Source organism: Macaca nemestrina, chromosome X (genome assembly GCF_043159975.1).
Source record: "Macaca nemestrina isolate mMacNem1 chromosome X, mMacNem.hap1, whole genome shotgun sequence".
Lineage (NCBI taxonomy): Eukaryota > Metazoa > Chordata > Mammalia > Primates > Cercopithecidae > Macaca > Macaca nemestrina.
In genome coordinates this window covers 6,217,523-6,234,170 of record NC_092145.1, presented here as the reverse complement: position 1 = coordinate 6,234,170, position 16,648 = coordinate 6,217,523, and the positions used below count along the sequence as shown (strand labels likewise).

The following is a 16,648-nucleotide window of genomic DNA, read 5'->3' as shown; positions in this document are numbered from 1 at the left end:
GCTGCTCACTTCAGAGCCCTCACTCAGTGTCCCACCCTAGATGGAGGTCCAAAGCCTCAATGACCTGTGTAGACAGACCCACAAGTGATCCTGACATTAGAGAAAGATCCTGGGCCATATGCAGGCACCAGGATTGTTGGGAAGCTTAATTACCACTTATGAAATGTTTCTACGTTCTCAGAAGAAAGGTGACATATCAAGAGTAAGTATTACTAGTGGAGAAGATGACACCCACATCTTCTCCACTAGCAGAGTTTGACTTTATCTTTTTCTTGACTTGCCACAAAATTCCAGGGCTATCTTACTAGGGGCTCCCAGTGTTCTTCACTCAAAGGCAAGAAATGGCTCTGGATTGAAAAAGCATGACCCCCAAATAAGCCAGAAAGCATATTCTTGTGACTTTGGGGTGGGCTTAGGTTACAGTGTTCCAGAAGCATTAGTGTATATCTGACCATGGTTTTAAAGACGAACTTGGATTTGTACCACCCTTCTGATAAGTTGGTGGCTTGACCAATTCAATATTCACATTAGCTCCAATGTGGTGATATAGGATGGCTGTCCTCTGAAGAGCAAGGCCCTGGTGAAGAGAATCCTGGTGCATTTAGACACTTGGACTGGGGAGACCTGGCATAGGGGAAGAAAATGGCAGTGGAACAGCTCTCCACACCACCAAGGCTCCTTCCCTGGCTGCAGCAGTAGAATGGAGAGAGTGTGGAATTAGTAGATTCGAACTCAACACCAGCTTCACCCTTGCTCCAGTGGAGGGAGGGCCCGCTGGGATCCAGTCCCTGCAAGGTCTATGGGACTATAAAGAGCTTCTGGGAGGTCAGATTGACAAGTTCTTTAGCCAGGAAACATGGAGGTGCCAGTCTGCAAGGCTTTCTCAGTCTGGAATTCCCCACTCTAGGTTCCCTAAAGTCCACACTTTGAATGCCACCAGTTAGAGAATTGCTGAAGATGCTGGGAATTAATCCACCTGCAGAATGCAATCTCCCCCTTCCTGACAGAACCCGTTGTTTCAGACAACTTTAGCCTAACTTGGATGCACATTGAGATCTCCCTGGGAGGTGAGTAGGTCTGGAGTCTAGACAGGGATTTGGTTAAATACAGGGCTAGATTTAGGGGCTTGGAGAACTGGAGGAAGAGATTGCGGGGAGGCAACCGAAGGGACCACAGAGGTAGTAGCTATAGTTCTGCTTGGACTAGCAGCAACCCCCATGGCCTTCCAGAGCCCAGAAGGAGCCACCTCCTCAGGGAGTCTTCCCTCAGGTATCAAACTACAGTTACTGAGAGAGAAGAGGGAGGGAGGACAATCCCAAGGCCCCAGTGGACCTCCTGTCACCCAGGGTAGCCCTGGGAGTGGGTGGTTTATCATCCCTCATGGAGCAAGCTTTCTACTAAAGGAAGCAGGGGCCATTTCCTGTTGGAAGGCAGAATGGGGAGCATTTGCCTGGGCCTGCAAACCACCACGGTATCCCTTTGCTGCTTCTCTGGACCTCTCCTGATGCCAGGGTTTCCAGGAAGCCTTCCCAGCTGTGCCACATTCCTCCAGGGTGCGGTGTATGCAAAGCCCAGGTCAAGTGCATGTGGCCAAGCACATGGGGCAGACAAAAAGGCCCATGCTTGCCAAAGGTCACCAACCAGCTGCCCACATGATTCTTTTTTCTGCTTGTTCCCAACCTGCTCTCATTCTTGAATCTCCACTCACTGCTTGTCTTTCTCCCTTTGTGTTTCCACATTGGATTTCTGACACATTCCTCTGGGGCCCTCTGCCCTACTAATCAAATGCACTCTTCCTCATCTTGCCTTCCCCTAATGGATCCTTTCATCTTGGGTAGGCTGTAACCTTCACTCCTTTAGTCGCATTCATCTGACATATATCTTCCAGAGTGTCTGCTTTGTGCCGGGCGCTGTGGAAGGCACTGGGAACACACAGATATGAATAATGAAAACACAGCATTGTGCACGATAAGCATTGGGGATGTGGGAACCGCCGAGCTGAATCTGAAAGAAAAAATAACATTGCAGGGTAGGAAGAGAGGAAATGAGGTTCCAGGCAGAGTAAACAACAGTTGTAAAAGCACAGAAGTCAATGAGTGGAGGCAGGTGCACCATTTTGGAGAACAGTGTTGTCTGCAACCATCCTCCCTTCCCTTCCCACCACCCCACTCTGCCTACAGGCAGCTGTGCGTGTGCTCTCTCAGCTCTCTGCACTTGGAGGACTCAGTTCTAGAGTCCCATGATGCTTCCCCACTATGACCCTGCATCCTTGGATCCCGGTATGCAGTAGGTGCTCAGGCAATGGTTATGAAATGAATGCTGATGTTGGACAGTCACAGGGCACAGACAAAAAAGCAGTTCTTCCTCATCCCTTGCCTCAAACCAGGCAACTTGTGTCTGCAGAAACAATGGCCATTTCTTTCCAAGTTTCTAATATCTGCAGACATTATCTGTGGGTACCCACATTCCCATTTTCCTACCAATCATTGACATGTTGAGGTTTTTTGTGTCTTCTTATAAAACAACTTATACTGTGCTTGTACAGTTCTAAGATGTGAGATGAACCATCTATTTAATAACAGATATTCAGGGGAAAAACCCTGCATGAATCAATGTACTTATGCATCTTATGATCTATACTCTTTCAGAAATATTACCATGTACAGGAGAAGGTGCACCTTAGATGTTCAGCATTAATTGCTCCTTCTTATTGATCATGAGAAGGCCTACTCTGGGCCATCTAATTGTTGTTATGAGTTGAATTGTACCCTCCAAAATATACCCTTCAATATGCTGAAGTCCTAATCCCCAATACCTGTGAAGGTGACCTCACTGGTAATAGGGACTTTGCAGCTGTAATAAAGTTAAAATGAGGTCATTGGAGTGGGCCCTTAATCCAGTATGACTAATGTCCTTGTAAGAAAAGGGAAAATGAAACACAGACCCAGAGAGAAAACAGCCATGTGAAACTGAAGCCAGAGACTGGAGTGATGCTGCCACAAGCCAAGGAATACCTGGGGCTACCAGAAGCTGGAATAGGCAAGGAAAGATCTTCGCCTAGAGCCTTCAGAGGGAGCACAACCCTGCCAACACCTTGATATTGGGCACTGAACCTCCAGAACTGAGAGAGAATTAATTGGTGTTGTTTTATACCACACACTTTGTGGTACGGTACTTTGGTATGGCAGTCCCAGGGAACTAGTGCAATCTTAACCAGTGCTCTGAAGTTGTGCTATGGTTTGGTTTGGCTGTGTCCCCACCCAAATCTCATCTTGAATTGTAGTTCCCCGTATCCCCACGTGTCATGGGAGGGATCTACTGAGAGTTAATTGAATCATGGGGGCAGTTACCCTCATGCTGTTCTTGTGATATTGAGTGAGTTCTCACAAGATCCGATGGTTTTGTAAGAGGCCTTTTCCCTTTTTGCTCAGCTTTTCTTCTTGCTGCTGCCATGTGAAGAAGGACGTGTTTGCTTCCCCTTCTGCCATGATTATAAGTTTCCTGAGGCCTCCCCAGCCCTGCAGAACTGTGAGTCAATTAAACCTCTTTTCTTTATAAATTACCCAGTCTCTGGTATTTCTTCATATAAGCATGAGAATGGACTAATACACCCCATTTTTCAGATGAGGAAGCTGGCAGATCACTAGGGGTCAGGCATAGAAAAGGTGCAGCCGGAACAACTAATATTTTATAGCCTGTATGAGTCGGGGTTCTCTAGGGGGACAGAACTAGTAGGATATATATGTGTATATATATTTAAAGGTGAGTTTATTAGGTATTAACTCACACAATCACAGGATCCCACAATAGGCTGTCTGCAAGCTGAGGAGCAAGGAGACCCAGTCCAAGCCCCAAAACTGAAGCCCTTGGAGACCAATGTTCAAGGGCAGGAAGCATCCAGCATGGGAGAAAGATACAGGCTGGGAGGCTAGGCCAGTCTAGTCTTTTCACGTTTTTCTGCCTGGTTTATATTCTAGCCATGCTGGTAGCTGATTAGATGGTTCCCACCCCGATTAAGGGTGGGTCTGCCTTTCTCAGCCCACTGACTCAAATGTTAATCTCCTTTGGCAACACCCTTACAGACACACACCCAGGATCAATACTTTGTATCCTTCAATTCAATCAAGTTGACACTCAGTATTAACCATCACAGAGTCTTACCCAAACCACTCGGAGGTGGCTTCCAGTTCATTATGCGGGCATAATTATGTCCTCAGAGACATAATTCCTCTTCTGGCTGCTTTCTGGGAGGAAATGGAGAAAAGGAAATTGGAAATATTATTGGCTCAAGAGAGGTTTGCAGTTGACAAGTAGGTAACCCTAGGCTGATTCAAACCTTGAAAATGATTGTGTGAGCAACAATAGTTTTTTTAAAAAAATATATCAATAGTTTTGGAGGTATAGTTGATTTTTGGTTACATGGATACATTCTTTAGAGGTGATTTCTGAGATTTTGGTGCACCCGTCCATCACCTGAGCAGGGTACACTGTGCCCAATATGTAGTCTTTCATCCCTCACCCCTGCCTATCCTTCCCCCTGAGTCCCCAAAGTCCATTATATCATTCTTACACCTTTGCATCCTCTTAGCTTAGATCTCACTTCTAAGTGAAAACATACAATGTTTGGTTTTCTGTTCCTATGTTACTTCATTTAGAATAACGGCCTCGAGGTCCATCCAAGTTGCTGCAAAGGCCATTATTTTGTTCTGCTTTATGGCTGAGTAGTATTTCATGGTGTCTATATACCACATTTTCTTTATTCACTTGTTGGTTGACGGACATTTAAGTTGGATCCATATTTTTGCAATTGTGTATTGTGCTGTTATAAACACACGTGTGCATGTGTCTTTTTCATATAGTGACTTCTTTTCCTCTGGGTAGATACCCAGTAGTAGGGTTGTTGGATCAAATGGTAGTTATACTTTTAGTTCTTTAAGGAATCTCCATACTGTTTTCTATAGTTGTACTAGTTTACATTCCCACCAGCAGTGTAAAAGTGTTCCCTTTTTACCACATTTATGCCAGCATCTTTTTTAAAAATTTTTAAATTATGACCATTCTTGCAGGAGTAAGGTGGTATCTCACTGTGGTTTTAATTTGCATTTCCCTGACAATTAGTAACAATGGTTTTTAAATAATCATGTGGAGGGCCAACCTGCAAGTACAAGCTGTGACAGAGATAATTTGGAATGTGGCTCCAGCATTCCTCAAAACTGTGAACTTGGGAGGCCAGGAGAAGGCACAGTGTGGAACCTTTTCTTTGGCATTCAGGGTGTCCAGCCAGAGGACTGTCCCTCACAAAGCTTTGGGGTGTTGGGTTGAATGCAAGGAGGGTGGGCCTGGAAGATGTCTTAGAAGCCTCCCTCGTGGTCAACACCCACAGATCCATGTATTGATCCTGGCCCCAGTTCAGTGACTCTGACTTTTGCCCCAGCCAGGGCTAGAACAAGTTATATCTGCACAGTTCCGAGATGTGAGATGAACTACCCACGACAACAGATTTTCAGGAGAAGAAAGCTGTACCAGTCAATGCACATGTAGAATCTAAGACAAATATTGGTACAGAAACATTAAAAACAATAAATGGAGGCATTTAAAACATATATACATGGATAGGAAGATTCAGTATTGTTAAGATGTCAGTTCTTCCTAACTTCATCTATATATTTAACAAAATCCCAATTAAAATCCAGCAATTTATTGTGTCGATGTCAACAAAGGCAAGGGCTGACAAGAGCCAGGCAGGAGATCAGCTCCTTGCCAAGGAGGCTGGAGTTCAGAGTAGGGTGTTAGCCATGGCTGGTGGAACAGGGAGGTTTCTGAGGGAAGCGAGACCTTGTCTGAGAGGCCTCCCACCAGCCCCTCAGTGGGCAGGCTCAGGGCATCTGGAAACCCTCAAGACCTATCCACGGATGGGCACAAGGAGGCTCCCATCTGCTCCGCCCTGCCATGGTCAAGATTGGCTCTGTCCTGTGTGATGTGTGCCCACACTGGGGGCTGCTGTGGAGGATGCTGGACCCTGTAAATGCTTCCAGGGGAGGCTGTGGGGATGTGTGGAACATCCTAGCTGCTCCAGCCCCGCAGTCCTTAGGAAACATAGGGTGAGCACTCTCCACACACATTGGCTCTAAGAAGGGACATGCAGTGTCCCTGTTTCCAGCAGTGTCCTTGCTTCCAACCTGGAGTGCCACATAGGCATCTGCCCCTGGCCATTCCCATGAGCACCTGGCTCATAACATGGTCCAGCCTTGTTCTGCTCCCATGCCCCTCTCCCCACAGCCAGCCCAGGGCAGTACAGCTGGATTTGGCAGGTGCTCCTCCTCACGTATCTCCTGGGGTGGCTGTTCCTCAGCGTGGCCTAATCCCTCAGGACCCCAAAACCCTCTCACACCAAGCTCCTTTCTAAATCCTAATGTGGGTCTAGGAGTATTCTGGGGACCACGGAGTGTCCCGATGTTCACTGCCCCCACCATCCGCTATAGCCTTTAGTCTTCTTTAACTGCCTGTCTGGGGATACAGAGGCCCTAGCTGCCTCTGCTAGGACACCCCAGCCACACCTCTCTGGATCAACCTCAGAAAGCAAAACCTCATTGTCACCCATTTAAGGTAATCAGTTAATCAAAAGCCAGGCATTACATGGGGGATTATTTGAATAGTACCTCCTAATCATAGTGATTTGTCACTCATCACACTGCAATGATTATTATTTACCAACCACTAGGAGACTCGCCAAAAACTTCATCATCTCCTGCCAGTTCTACCACAATATCTTGGAAGGGGATTCCTTACTGGGGAATTTCAAATGATGATATTTGCGTGTTAACATAATCATCAGATCCTATCTTGGGCCCAGTGGTTGTTAGTAGAGATAAGAATGGTAAAGCTGTAAACAGGGCCAACTGAGGCCAGGTATTGGGGAGTATGGGCTAGTTTGGGCACAGCAACAGGAGAAGGAAACCCCTGGTCTCAACTGAGATTTTGGCTATTTTGGCCACTGCCTTCCACCCATACTGAGGAGGACAACACAACTTTCAGAAGCCTGAAGATTGCAGGTAACATGAAAAACTTCCTATAGTCAGCATCCTGTAGGGTGATTCCTACCCATGGCCTTAAATGCACAGAATCTGGTTTCTTACATCTAAGGGAGCAAATGTGTATGACAACTCCTAGGTGTAGAGTGATCTGTGTTCTGTGTTGTTATGGTTTGAGAATGCATTGCTTCTGCAGCACCTTCAATAGAAATGACTGTCACAAAATAATGTGTCTGCTCATATTTCAGTGGCAAAGAGTCATCACATGACCCTTCCTAACTTCAAAAGGACTGTGATGTTCCCCTGTGTTCAGGAAGGAAAGGAGGATAAGACATAGATGAGCACTTGTGTTCTCTCCCATAAACTGTTTTGCAGATGTCCAACATAAAGCAACTACAATTAATCCTTGAACAATGTGGGAGTTAGGGGCACTGACCCTCCATGCAGTCAAAAATCCACCTATAACTTTTGCCTTCCCCAAAACTTAACTAATAGGCTATTGTCAACTGGAAGCCTTATTGATGATGTAAACAGTTGATTAACAGGTTTTTTTGTGTATTATGTGTATAATACACTGTATTCTAACAATAAACTATAAAAAAGAAAATGTTACTAAGAAAATCATAAGAAGGAGAAAATGTATTTACTATCATTAAGTGGAAGTAAATCATCACGAAGATATCATCTTCACATTGAGTAGGCTGAGGAAAAGGAAGAGGAGGGGTTAGTCTTGCTGTCTCAGGGCTGGCAGAGGAGGAAGAGGTATCAGGGGAAGCAGGAGAGGCAGGCACACTCAGTGTAATTGAGTGAAAATAAGTTGTAATTTTCTTTTTTTTTAATCTAAAAATGTTTCTATATGGTACCAGTCTTTCTTCCACTGTTTGTTTTCGTTTCACTGCCCACATCACAGAAGGGTCCATGTCATAAAAGGAGTCAAAAGCAGTCTTAAAAAATTGGAATCCTTCTGCCAGATTGTCTAGTGTTAATTTTTTTTTCCTGGCGCTGTTTCTTATACATCTTTTTCCTCATGATCTGTCACTGGTTTGGAAACACTGATCTCCATCAAGTCACTTTCTGTTATTTCCTCTGGCATGGTGTCTATTAGCTCTTGAATTTTTTCAAGATTGGTATCTTGAAATCTTTTACACTCCATCTTTTGGACCATATCCACAACCTCTTTCATTATTTCCTTATTTGTCTCTGTCATAAATCCTGTGAAGTCATGCACAACATCTGGGCATAGTTTTCTCCAGCAGAAATTTATTGTTTAAAGTTTGATGGCTTTCACAGATTTTCTATAACAATAATGGCATCTTCAATGGTATAACCCTTCCAGACTTCCACATTTTTTCTCTATGGGAGTTCTCTTCCATAGCATTGACAGTCCTTTCCATAGAGTACCATGTGTAGTGAGCCTTAGAGGTCCTTATCACCCCCTGAGTTAGAGGCTGAATTAGAGACCTTGTGTTTGGGGATAACTTCGATCATTTCAGCACCTTCAGTGTTGAACTCATTGGGTTCTGGGTGGCCAGGGACATTGTCTAATATCAAAAGAACTTTAAAAGGCAGTCACTTACTGCCAAAGCACTTCCTGTCTCCAGGGACAAAGCATCGATAGAACCAATCCAGAAAAAGTGTTCTAATTGTCCAGGCTTTCTTGTTGTACAACCCAAAGACTAGAAGCTGGTGTTTTATCTTTCCCTTTCAAGGTTTGAGGGTTAGCAACTTTATAGATAAGGACAGTCCTGATCACAAACTTGACTGCATTTGCATAAAACAATAGAGTTAGCCTATTGCTTTGTGCCTTAAATCCTGGTGCTCACTTCTCTTCCTCTTCCTCACTAATTAATGTCCTTTGTGGCATTTTTCCCCCTAGAGTAGGGTATTTTCATCTGCATTAAAAACCTGTACAGGCAGATATCTTTTCTCCTCAATGATTTTCTTAATGACGTCTGGAAACTTGTCTGCTACCTCTTGGTTAGTAGAAGCTTCTTTTCCTGTTATCCTGACATTTTTCAAGCCAAACCTTTTTCTAAGATTATCAGACCATTGCCTCTAGCCCAGTTTAGTGCAATACTTGTTTACTGCAATACTTTAAAACTTGAATAACACCATCGGATCTATACAATGTGCCACTAGTGATGCTAGAATTCCTGCCAATAAGCAGAGAAAAGAAATAACATTACAAGAAAAGTTGAATTGCTTAACATGTACAGTAGATTGGGTTTGCAGCTGTAGTTGCCCACTGCTTCCAGATTAATGAAATCAGCATAATAAGCATTGTAAAAACAAAAGAAAAAAGAAAAACAAATTCATGAAGCTGTTTCTGCAACTACATCAGCAGGTGTCAAAACCTTGCACATTTTGTGAAACACCTTTTTATCTCATATGGAAAATGCAGCCTTTATGTGGTGCAGAATTGCCACAAGAAAGGCATACCTATAGATTCTAATATGAATCCAGAAAAAGCCGTCATATGATATATATAATATATATCATATATATCCTATATGAGATATCTATATGATATATCATATATATCCTATATGAGATATCTATATGAGATATCATATAGGTCCTATATGATATATCATATATGAGATATCTCATATAGGTCCTATATGATATATCACATATGAGATATATCATATAGGTCCTATATGATATATCACATATGAGATATATCATATGATATATGATATATCTCATAAATATATGGGATATATCATAAATGATATATATCATAAATATATGAGATATGATATATATCATAAATATATGAGATGATATATAGGATGTATATCATACAGTACATATATGACATATATCATACAGGACGTATATGACATATATCATATAGGACGTATATGACATATATCATATAGGATGTATATGACATATAGCATATAGGACGTATATGACATATATAGTACGTATATGACATATATAGGACGTATATGACATATCATATAGGACGTATATGACATATCATATAGGACGTATATGATATATATACCTGTGCTTTGCCCAAACGTGCCCATACTCCCCAATATCTGGCCTCAGTTGACCCAGTTTATATATGTGTGTATATATATACACACATATATATTTCATTTTATTATGTATATATTTAAATATATATATATTCACATAATAAAATTATCAAACCATCCTTTGCTGGCATTATATTCTCCAGCTTTATATTCTTCACATTTCTTTTGCTTTAAGTTATCATATAATGACTTGGCTTTTTCTGGATTCATATTAAAGTCTATAGGTGTACCTTTCTTGTGGCAATTCTGCACCACATAAAGGCTGCATTTTCCATATGAGATAAAAAGGTGTTTCACAAAATGTGCAAGGTTTTGACACCTGCTGATGTAGTTGCAGAAATAGCTTCATGAATTTCTTTTTCTTTTTCTTTTTTCTTTTGTTTTTACAATGCTTATTATGCTGATTTCATTAATCTGGAAGCAGTGGGCAACTACAGCTGCAAACCCAATCTACTGTACATGTTAAGCAATTCAACTTTTCTTGTAATGTTGTTTCTTTTCTCTGCTTATTGGCAGGAATTCTAGCATCACTAGTGGCACATTGTATAGATCCTATGGTGTTATTCAAGTTTTAAAGTATTGCACTAAACATGATGAAAAATGTGTGAGAACCATGAGAGATCACTTTTTACTGCTATAGGCAATTTACTGGAGAGACAAACTCCTCACATGGAGATAATTAGCATACCATGACTTTTCAAGCAGATACAAGAACACTTGAGCTCACTGCAATAGCAACAGGAGGTGGCTATGAAATTATTACAGTAGCACAGCTTATGCTATAGTTAATTCTATGTAGTTAAGATTTAATACTACATCTCAACATTTGTTTACATTTATCTTGACTGTGAATAATACCATGTATGGTCTGTAACTTTTTGTGTGCATAAATTTTGATAAATTTTAACCTTTTACAATAGACTTCATATATTTTATGGTACTAAATAACAAAATAGCCTAGTATCCACATATATTTTATTCATTCATAACATAACTCTTTTCTTTTTTGTATCTCTAGGCTATGCAGTTTGTGAGTTTTTTGAAATTGTTGCAAACTCCAAAAAAATTCCAATATATTTATTTTTAAAAGTCTGTGTATAAGTGAACCCACACAGTTCAAACCCATGTTGTTCAAAGGTCAACTGTATTATAATTTATTACTACAGCAATCCTCTTCATTTCTGGGAGGAATTTCTGAAAAGGCCAGATTTGCTTCAAAATTCCCCAGCTTTTTCAAGTACCTACTTATTATGTGACAGATGCTTCAAATACAGGATCACATCTAATTTTCAAATAATTCTAGAAATCTCATCAAGGGAAGGTTCACCTTCTTCACTCAGTGGCACATTTCCACACTTCCCTTTGCAATAACCTCTAATCTTAGTAGGTTGAGATTTTTACCCTTTTTGATTCATGGTCAAAATTTTAACTTGTGAGTCTTTGTTACTGTCCACATAACTGAATTTACCTGAAGACTTGTGCAAGTGCCATTAGGCACATTGCAAGCAAGGATTTTCCTGTGGAGAGGTACAAAGACAAGAGATAGTAGAAATATAGTTATTTTTTTCTTTTTAAATCAGAGCTAGCATGTCCAAAAAGGAAGCATTTTTCACCTCCTTGGAGGGTTCCAGGGTTTTTAGAAATTCCACTTCAGTAGATTTTTTCTTCCTACAGTGGTTTACATTGTCTTTCTGCATCTACAAGCTTTGATGTTTGACCACCTAGGTAAGCTTATTAACCTGTGTGTATTCAGTGGAAAGTCTAATAAGACATTTTATTAAAATCCTACTGCAATATCTAGATGCTTTCAAAAACCTTTCTCTAACTTTACATTTCAGTAACAAGAAGGAATACGTTGTGTGCCAAATCAGACCCTACACCCATTTGAAAAAGTTTCAGAGTGTATTTTGACTCTCAGGCGTATAACCAGGCATCTGAACATCACTGTCCAAGTGAACTTTTATGTCAAAGAGGCTGTTGCCATTAGAAGAGTTCCAGGGTGAGCAATGTGACAGCCACAGGACGTTTGCAGGAAGCAGGCATGCTCTATGTCAGGGGGAAGGCAGGTGATTCTGGGCCATTCCACTGGGAGCAAGGCACAGTTTTCAGACGATCATTTTCACATTCTTACTTTAGGTCAGCTTTTAGTGTCTTGACCTCAGTATTCTTCTTTTTGTCACCTTAGAGACACTCTGCAATGCTTACTACAAAAATGAATTACAAGTCAGAAGGCAGACCTCAAGCTGGGAAGAATGGGAATAGCATGGTCTCTAGATGAATCAGGCCAGGGATCAGCGTGATCTCTAGATGAATCAGGCCAGAGATCTGGTGCCAGTCTGTCACTCACTAGCTATGTGATCCTGGGAAATTACTAAGCCCAGTGAGCCTCAGCTTCTTTATCTATAACATGTGTTTGGTACTTTTTATAATAGATTATTAGAATATAAGAAATTTATTAAAACACTTGGCACAGTGCCTGACATACATTGCATCTTTAATAAGTATCATTTATTTCTAATATTATTTTGACCCCAGATTTTGGAAAATATTTTTGTTTTCCAGGACATCTCAGAGAATTTGCAGTTGAATGGGAAACAGAATTATCACTAAAAAATGCTGCTTAGTAAATGTCCCTTGAAGAGGATTCATTATTTAATTAGGTGTTAGGGAGTCTTCCATAGCTGAGTGCAACTCACTAACTTTAAGAACCTAGAATTTGGGTCACAAACTCCTTTCTTCCCTCCCAGCTTCTGTTTCATTCAAACCACTATTTTTCATTCACCTCATTCATATCATCCCCACCAAAAGTATAGCCATTTCAGTGGAGTCAGCTGTACACCAAACCAGGCAGAAGAGTACCTGGCCAGTGGCTTCTGGGCCTCCCTTCCTGGGAGATTCATGCTTATCTCTTAAGAAATTCTTGCAGATGGCAGATGTTGGGTATCAATCAGCTACCTCTTACACTGTGTTCAACCACACTGGGACAAAAGTGCAGGACACTTTCCATTCCTGCCCCTGATGGAGACTCCTCTCTGCTACATCCACCACCCAAAAGGAACTTCTCAGAGCAGTTTTTCATTCCAGGCTTTTCTCTCACCCTCTGAGACTCATGGTCTGAGATGCTGGCCCTTGTCAGCTTCATTATAATCAACTCTTCAAGAAGGAACTACAGTTTCCCAAAGATCAAAATGCCCCAGCTCAGGGCATTTAACTTCACCATTCTCACCCGGAGCCCCACACCCTCACCTCTCTCTTACTTTTCCTCTGCGTCTTAGAGGACATCTCACCACCATAATTACATGACTGCAGCTCCTAGACTCTACAACTCTAAGGGTAGGGGTTTCTCTGGCTTATTCTAGTAACTCCACTATAACCCAGAGCCTTCCAAAGAGGAGATGCTCATAAAAGTTGTGGAAAGAAAGAGTCAGTGAGCAGGTCTTTTAAGTTGTAATTTCTCCTACAACCTTGAAAAAGTGAAGCAAATCCAGGTATACGTATATGTTTCAATTTTATAGAACAACAAATGAAAATGAACAAAAAGGCTAGAATTAGCACACTTTTCCTTTTATTCCTCTATTTTATGGCCCCATCAATCTTACTGATAATTTCTTACATTTGCCAAGAAAATATCTATTCCAATGCCATGGTATATTGTTCTAAGTCACAAAGCAATATGGAAGGTTTCCCAGTATGTCTCACTGAAGGCAGCAGTGATCAGACTGGAGTGGATGCTACCATCACATGAGCTACAACAGGGAGGTGCAGCCAGGGCTGCACACTCCTTGGAACCAGCCTGAGGCAGGGACAAGTGGGAGCCCTGCTCCTTCTGATTTGGTGGAGTGGGAGCTCCCTGGGTGCAGCCACAGCCACCCAAGTTGCAGCTTTGGATACAGACCTCCCGCTTCGTGGAGCAGACAGGAGCCTCACTCCCCTGGGTGCAGCTGCAGCCACCCGAACCATGGTTGCAGACCCAGACATCCTGCCCCATGGAGCAGGCAGGAGCCCCACCCCCCTCCCCTGGGCACAGCTGCAACCGCCCAAACCATGACTGCAGATTCTGGCATACCTGCACTCTTGGGGGCCCAGGAAGGCCCCCACTGCTCTGGCAGGGTCAGAAATGCCTGCTCCTACTCCTGGCTTCTCCCTGCTATCACTAACCACTCCAGACTCAGAGCAAAGTTGGGCCAAGCCCAGTTGCTGTCACAGCCTGGCTGGGTGTGCACACACTCGGGGCAGTGCTGACACATCAGCCCCCTGCTGGCTTGGACCCCTATGGAATTCGGCCACCAATGAGCATAATAGGGAAGCTGATGGGGTGGTGAGGGCAGCTCATAACTGGCCTGTGGGCATCCCTTGGCACCTATGGCCTGGGCTCTGTGAATGACAGCAGGAGGCAGACAGGTTCCTGGGCAGAAGGGGGGTGAGTCCCTGGTGAGGCCCCACCTTCAGGCCAGGGAGGGCCTGAAGTCTGGCGACTGGGCTGCCTGTCCTGTGGACCAGAGTGGGAACTTGTGGTGCCTTTTCTGGGCCCACACATGGCCACCTATGTACCAATTGGCTTGCACTTCCTCCCTTCTGAGGCCCCAAAATCCCCAGGCTCAGCCAGAGGTGAGCAGATGTCAGGACAACCAGCTTCAGAGAGGAGCTATCCACTCTAGGGCCTCCTCTCTGCTGGAAGCGGCAGAGACGGGAGGACTTGCCTGCAGAGAGAAGCTTCCCACTCCAGGGTCTCCTCTCTGCTAGAAGCTGAACACTTGTTGGGACACCCTGCCTGCAGGAAGGAGCTGCTGCCTGCAGGAGACTAAGCTGTTCTATTGCTCATTAAAGCTCCTCTTCATCTTGCTCACTCTCCATTTGTCTGTGTACCTCGTTCTTCCTGGTCATAAGACAAGAACTCGGGACCCATTGAATAGCTGAGCTAAAAGAGCTGTAACACAAACAGACTGAAACATGCCCCTTGCTCAACATGTTGCGAGCAAAGAGAAGGAGATAAGAGCTGTGGCTGACCCATCAGGGACCCCAGACCTGGGAGCTCCCTGAGCCAGGGCTGTGACTCCCTCTTTGGGGCGATTCCTGGCATCTCCAAGCTTCCAGGTGCCACCATATTCTGCAGTGCCAGATGTGGAAGCTGCTTGTGGTGTGCCTGGCCCAGCTGCAGGTTTGTGGAGAGCCAATACCTGTGCCAGTGTCTAGAGCTGCCTGCCCCACTGCAGCAGCTGGCATGTCGGACTTTGTACCATGGCTGGACCCCACAGTCACTCACACAACCCTTGCCATTCCACACCTGACTCGCCCTTGGTGGGAATGGGATCCAGACTGGTAGTGTGAGCTGGGCACAGCATGCCGGGTTGAGTGACCCAAACAAGCCCAGCAGGTCCAAGCAAAATTCAGGCAAAGGTGCCACTGGCCACAGAGGTTTCTTGCCAGAAAAATGACACCCCAAAGGTCCCATAACATTACAAAATAACAAACTCTTATGCATGAAATGGATTAGTAAAAATACATGTGTGATTAATATCATCCATAAACTTAGATGCTGAAACTAATTAAATCTTCTGTTAAAAGGAACAAATTTGAAAATTACTAAAAGGAAACAAAGATAAATCTCCAATCACTCAATAGAACAGGAAACCAAAGATGGTATGCAATGTGTTTCCTTCCACCCACCATGACCTCCCTTACCAAGAACTCTGACTGCTCTCTTCAAATACAGAGTGAAGAAAGGGCCTGATTTCACATGGGGTAGGTTGTGCCCCTGGAACATGCACTGTCCCTGTCCCTAAACCTGCCACCTACTGGCCCTGGCTGCAACTTGTACTCATACTCCTTCTTCCCCCTCTCTCAAAGCCTCTTCATACAGAGATGGGTAGGAGGTGGGAAATGTCCTGTGGACCTTGGCCACATACTCCAGGACTTTCATCTTGTTGGTTTTAGTGTGGGCTCTTCGACTCCACAGTAACTCATAGTGTGCAGGATCACTGCTGGGCACCTGGTGATATTCCAGGTAGTTTTCCTGCACCCAGTCTGGGGTGAGCAGCTCCCTGGGCTTCCCATAGACACTGTGCTCCCTCCCAGCATACAGCCCCATCACACTCAGGGTTTCCCATATGACCTGTTCAGGGGTGCAGCTGCCCTCCATTATAATCATGCACAGGACTATTATCTGGAGGCCTGCTTTGAGCTTGCTCTGATCATCACCCAGCAGGCCATCATAGGAGAGGCCCAGGGAGGTGACAAGGATGTAGGAGTGGCCAGTGGTATCCACTTCCTTCACGTCAACAAAAAAGACCAACCACATGCACTTCAAGATCACAGGAAAGTAATCCTTATAATTTTTTATGACACTCTCTAGCATTTCTGCCTTCGTGATTGTCTCCTTGACTCAATACTTATAGAGCAGGAAATGAACCAACTCAATCACCTTCCCATCAAATGCTTCTTGGAACAAGGTCTTCAGGTCTGCTGGGTCTGGTGAGGTGCCTGGAGCCTCCTCTTGGTTGCTGGAGCCCTCATTGGATTGGTTCCATAGAGTGTTGTTAATGGTAATCAGGGAGGTGGAGGCTC

At 43.6% G+C, this 16,648-nt stretch overlaps 1 long non-coding RNA gene across 1 annotated transcript in view; it reads left to right on the top strand.

Moving 5' to 3' along the window:
• LOC139360831 (uncharacterized) overlaps nucleotides 1-16,648 on the top strand; it is a 40,985-nt gene that overhangs the window by 2,007 nt on the left and 22,330 nt on the right. Inside the window, exon 2 of the long non-coding RNA XR_011618361.1 lies at nucleotides 3,432-3,528. This is a non-coding gene — a long non-coding RNA (uncharacterized lncRNA). The remainder of the gene's footprint in view (nucleotides 1-3,431; nucleotides 3,529-16,648) is intronic.